Source organism: Notolabrus celidotus, chromosome 2, assembly GCF_009762535.1.
Source record: "Notolabrus celidotus isolate fNotCel1 chromosome 2, fNotCel1.pri, whole genome shotgun sequence".
In the NCBI taxonomy this organism is placed as follows: Eukaryota; Metazoa; Chordata; class Actinopteri; order Labriformes; family Labridae; genus Notolabrus; species Notolabrus celidotus.
The window spans coordinates 12,703,457-12,709,143 of record NC_048273.1 but is presented as its reverse complement, the minus strand read 5'-3'; the positions used below and the strand labels follow the sequence as shown (position 1 = coordinate 12,709,143).

Sequence of the window (5,687 nt, the reverse complement as noted above, 5' to 3'; positions counted from 1 at the left end):
ACCAGACTTTAAAGTGCACCCTGGGGCACCAACAAAGTGAGCCTTAAACCTGCCTTATAAACATTTTCATTAATCCCACTCACATTGAATATATTGAGCAAGAGATTCCCTCCAATTCATGTGATGCAGTGTTGGTGTAAGAATCATCTTGCATGTGTGTGTAGAAATATCTGCCCTTGGTATGTTTCAGACAAGTCCTCTCTTTGGATGACAGCACTGTGTCAACATTTAGAACAGCCTGAGAAAATGTAATGAGGTAAAGTGTCACAACATCTCACATCGCTCTGCTGGTCTTCAGTTCTGACAGCCTGACTCTGCTCAGTGTGTGTGTGTGTGTGTGTGTGTGTGTGTGTGTGTGTGTTCATTGGTTCTATCTTTAGTGTCTGTTTAAATTTAGTGTTGGGGTAGAAGCCACAAGTGAGAAGCCAGGGACAGTGATGTCAAGAGTCAATCCAGCTGTCATAGTGCCATCAGTATCACAACTTCACTCTGTTTCTCCCTCCTCTGTGTGGGAGCTGCAGACAGTGGAAGACTTAAGGGAAATGTAGAATATATCCAAAGAATCATAATCACTTGCAGGCTTAAAGGCCATCCTTATCATGCTTTTTATATTTTTTCTTCCACACTTATTTCATTCCCTACTGCCTTCCACTACTCCCTTTTTATTACTCACTTAAGAGTTTTTCACCTTTCTTCCCACTTGTGAATATCCCTGAATAGCAAGTTTCCATAAGAATCCTCCTTGGACTCCGTCGGTCTTACCAGGCTTATTTCTTTTGACTTGGAAAGGTTCACAGGAGTCCCTTCAGGGCTTCTGTAATTTGCAGCTGCAGCATTCCTCAGGCCTCTGTGAGGTTTTTCTGTTACTTGACATCTTTATCTGCCTGAGATACCCAGACGTCCATCATTAACACAACTTAGCTCATATTAAAAAACAAAAACTGTACATCTTAAAATTGACTAACATTGTGAGTATTCTGTTCCTCCTATCATCCTCATTTCCTTCCTTACAGTTTGCTTCATACCACCAACTCTATCTTTCTGATTTCCTTCCATTCTTTTTGCTTCCTTCTTTGCATCCCTCTTTCTTGCCCTCTCACATTCTATCTTTTTTTTCCTTTCATCCTTCAACTTTTGTCTGTTCTCCTCTTCTTCCTTTCCTGGGAGATGAAAAGTTGAGGAATCCAAAAGGTTTGGGGAGTTAATGAGGCATGTGGGAAACTGGCAAAGCAAGCTGTCACATGACAGAAACAGACTGTCATTTACACATTGTCACATCAGTCCTCATGCATGTTTATTTTGAGTCACATTTTTTATACTTATGCATTTCAAGTTATTTTTAATGATGTGAAAAAGTTAATTTATAAAAAAGGTCTATATGCATCAGTCTTTAAGTCAACATAGTCCTTGAAAGTTTTTTTTAACAACTAAATGACATCTCTTTAATCACAAAAAAACCCCCAACCTTAACCAATCAACTGCAAGAAATCAGTCACTACATACTTAAAATCCATGCAGTTAGCATGCATTTGTCACAAAATATTGATCCAACACCAGATTATCAATTGATCTCCAATAGTGTTTATGCCCAGGCACGGCTGAACTTAACATAACACGGTCTTTTGGGTACAAGCACTCAAAGTTAATGATTTATCAGGTTGAATACATTCCTGTGATCCCTGACCTATGACCCCGTTATAAGAAGAAATGACCCTTAAAAACTCAGATCAGCCTGTTGTCTTTGCAAGCATGAATGTGGAAAATTCCAGGATTGATTATAGACTAAAACAGGATTCAACATCGATGTGCCAAACTGAGCATGGTCAATAACTTTGTACCAACAATCATGTGTTAAAGCTCAGTAAAACCCTGTGGTGTTCATGTTACTTCATGTATTTGAAAAGACAAAAAGAAAAAAAAAACATGTCATTTTAACCATGCCACTGCCACTTCTCCTTCGTACTCTTTTCTTTGTTTTCCTGTTACCCCTCATCTGCAGCATTTTTATCACATGCTCCACCCCTCACTAAGCTCAAAGCTCCACTGTGACCTGTGTGTCCTTGCTTGTGTCTGACACCAACACAAACACGCAAACTTGTACACAAGAACCAAAATAAACCCATAAACCAAAGACATCACAGAGCTATTCTCTGACAGCCAGGTAATCCCATCACACAGCTGGGTGAAAAATAATCCAAAAATGGGGAGACTAGATCCAGACCTTCTTTCACATCAGGATAATTAGCTCACATCAAGTTGGTGTTGGTGCTTTCCTCCTGAATTCGATACTCAGTTGGACTCCAACAGGTGAAGTAAACCTATCATGTGTTGTCTTCCCCCCTTGAGCCACAATGTGACACGGCGTCTGGTCTGCAGCAGTGACCTCTGAAGTCTCCATGACCAAGTATTGACTCGCCGATTGCACAGCTCCATCCAGAGAAGGCCTGATTATAATAGTAGCTGTAGCGGTTACGTTCCCACAGACAGCTTCCGTCATGGAAACATGGGTTGGTCTGACAGGGGTTAATGTCAGTGGTAAAGCTCTTGTTGGTTGACGCAAGTAACTTGAGTTGCGCTGCAACTGTCGGTAATTCAAAATGTGTTCAACCGGTGGTGTAATTTACTTAATTGTAGTGGTTATCTTCTGATTGTCCCACCTATTTATTTCTGAAGCAGAGTTTTGAAGCCTGTGGTCCATGGTTGCCATATTGGAAATGCTTGCTCAACCTGATGTCGGTTGATCTAGCTTGAGGCAAAAAGGCGGACTTAAAGCAGACTTTAAGCCTCCTCCCTAACAGTTACAGTGGGCTGATCCCAAAGCTCTCAACAGTTTTCTCCTTATATCATTTCCTGTTTTATTTTTTAATAACCCTTGTCTTTGTCTTCCATATCCTGCTCCTTAGGTTTACCCACCTTGTGCTCTCTTCCTCTGACTGCTCACCTGTGTCTCATTATCTCCTGATTGTCTGTGTATGTAAGCCTTGTGTTTTCTCCCTCATGTTGCCAGTTTGTTGTGTTCCCTCGTCGTTTTGTTCCAGCTTTCTTGTGAGTTTGGTAGTGTTTGACCTTTACCTTACGAAGCGATTTATTGTGTACCACCTCGGACTGTTTTTAAACCTTGCCTTTTATCACACCTTCCTGAGTGAGCTTGCATTTTGGGTACATTTATCTGATTGGTTGTCAGCATGTGGTTGTTTGTCTTGAAAGTCCAATGTGTAGTTGACTATGTTTTAGAATTGTTGACTGTTTGTGTTTCTCCATGTCGTTTTTGTGTGAATTGTTATGTTTGTAACTCTATAAAGCTGTTACTTTGGACAGGTCTCTGAAAAATAGATTTTTAATCTCAATTGGAGCTCATGGTTAAATTAAGGTTTAATACATACACAGCCTTTGATGCACTGATCCATACACTTGAGTAGAAAACTGTGAACCAGGGTAACATCAGGAAGCAAATCATGCATCTGCTAATATGAAGGCCAAACTAGCACCACGTTTTAACATTCACACACAAATACAGAAATTTCAAAGCTCTCTATACATGCCATCTAATGTAATTATGTGTTTGATGGCTTGATGCCCTATATTGTCATAGCTGCGATGGTTACCCCCTGTGGAGAAATCTAGTGCTGTCTTATCTTGTCTTTAACAGGGACCGATGAGAAAACAGCGGAGCTGATTTATCTCTGCTCGGAAATTTACTTCCTCCTCATGGGGAAGAGGCACAATGCCAAGAAAGCCTGGACGTGAGTTGTCAGTTTTGGTGTATCATGTTGACCAACAGAAACACCTGAGCTCAGTCATCCATGCACTGTCGAGATAAAGTTACCTTTGAAGGTTGTGGTATATTCCGGCATTTTTAGTCAGAAATCCCCTTTGACTGACATTAAACTCATATTGTAAGTGACAGTACAAAGGATGAAATAGACTGACCTAATATTTTGCCTTACATTGAAATTATCCAGCTTCTTGGCCTAGAGGGGCAAGTCTCCATAAAGTGTCAAAGAAATGGGACAACCTAAAAAAGAAGTATATGGTGAGACAGTTCAATGTTCATGCATATAGTGTAGTTCAGATATTGGTAAAGCTTTGTGTGTCTCAATGCAAAACGTTATATACCTTTCAGCGTGTCTTCATCTCACTGACAAGTCATTTTTCTTGTCTTACAGGAGCTGAGGAATCCCCCTACAGAAACAGGGACTGACAGGGGGGAGGCCACGACTGCAACTTGGCCATGGTTTTCCCTCATGCATGAGGCCACTGGGGCGTAGCTCTGCATTGAGCTGCCGGTCCTGATGGACTCACATGTGTGCAGGAAAGCCATGAGCCCGAAGCTGCCATGGCCTCCACACATGGCTCATCATCTGCAGTTTGTCACCGGGCTCGTGACGAGGAGGAAGAGGAACAGCCTGGCACAAGCTGTGGATCCAGCACACAGGCAGATGATGGGCAATCAACCTCTTCCTGCCCCCCCGCCTAAAAAAGGGCAACAAGAGGGGATCTGCTGCAGAAGGAGGATGAACGCTTCAAGGCAGCAAAATAAGCTACAACAATTTTTAAACTTTTACAGGATTTAGTTTAAAAATAACATTTTATTAAGTAAAATTTAATTTCTGTCTTTATGTTTTGCATCAAAATATATTGTTATTAAATCATTTTTATTTATAATAAACATTTGGAACATCTAGAATGCAGTTCTGGATTTTTTTTAACCTTTGCAATGCATATTTGCACATAGCTTTTAAATAAGTGTAATGTGATTTAAGCCACATGTTAACAGTAAAAGGTTGGAACCAAACTAAGGATTGAGGTTGTCTTCTATTTTTACAGCTGTTGTACATTTATGGAGTTTCAAATAAATTTTGGAGACTTCGGAAATGAAAATGAAAATGCAGCGAGTGGATGTTGATGGACAAGGGAGGACAGATCCAAATCGCAACAGAGCAGAGAAGGAGCGGACACGGACCTGGTGGAAGTCTGGCGTTAGCCTTCCCTAGTCTACATTACACACCGCCCTTTCACGTACACGCAATTAACACATGGGTCAAGCCATTTTTTGTGCATATCAAGAAAACTAAACAAATTATTCTGGTGTTAAAATAAGCACGAATAAAGCAAGCAAAATTTAAATTGCATCATGTGTGAACACATCTTCGACCCTGTCTCCATGACTTTCTGTAAATTTCAGATTCGCTGTTGTCATGACTGATTACTGCCAAGAAGAGGATAACACAGGATGGACCCCCTACTGCTGTTGTCCTGCTTCTCCTTCCAAGTCCTCCTGCTGAGTCAAGGTCCTCATAAATCAGCTGATAATCACCCAGTCATGCTCACTGGCACAAGCCCCTTTTTTATGGCACATTACAGCATTGTTGAGGTTATTAATGTGTTTAACGTTGCTGGGCTGTAACTCTATACCTGTTTGGTGTGAAATGTTTTAGCAGATTAATGGTGGACACTGGGGAGATTAAGTGGTTAGTATCACTGTTAGATTTAAGGATGGGACAGAAAAAAAATCTGTCAGGGATAGTTTGTGAGCAGAGCAGGCAAAACATTTAGTTTTATTCTGAGTGCATAGGATTTCATATAGGATTGCAGCACCTGGTACAATCTGTCCGGTCATCTAATACACTGCATCTTCTCCATGATAACAACCAGACCCACCTATTGATGTATGAGCAGAAATGTGT

General features: G+C 40.9%; 1 long non-coding RNA gene across 1 annotated transcript; it reads left to right on the top strand.

Moving 5' to 3' along the window:
* The first annotated feature begins 3,015 nt into the window (after nt 1-3,015).
* Nucleotides 3,016-4,623, top strand: LOC117807529. Its single transcript, XR_004629988.1, has 3 exons — nt 3,016-3,045; nt 3,650-4,033; nt 4,167-4,623. It is a non-coding gene; the product is annotated as an uncharacterized LOC117807529 (long non-coding RNA).
* Nucleotides 4,624-5,687: the final 1,064 nt, after the last annotated feature.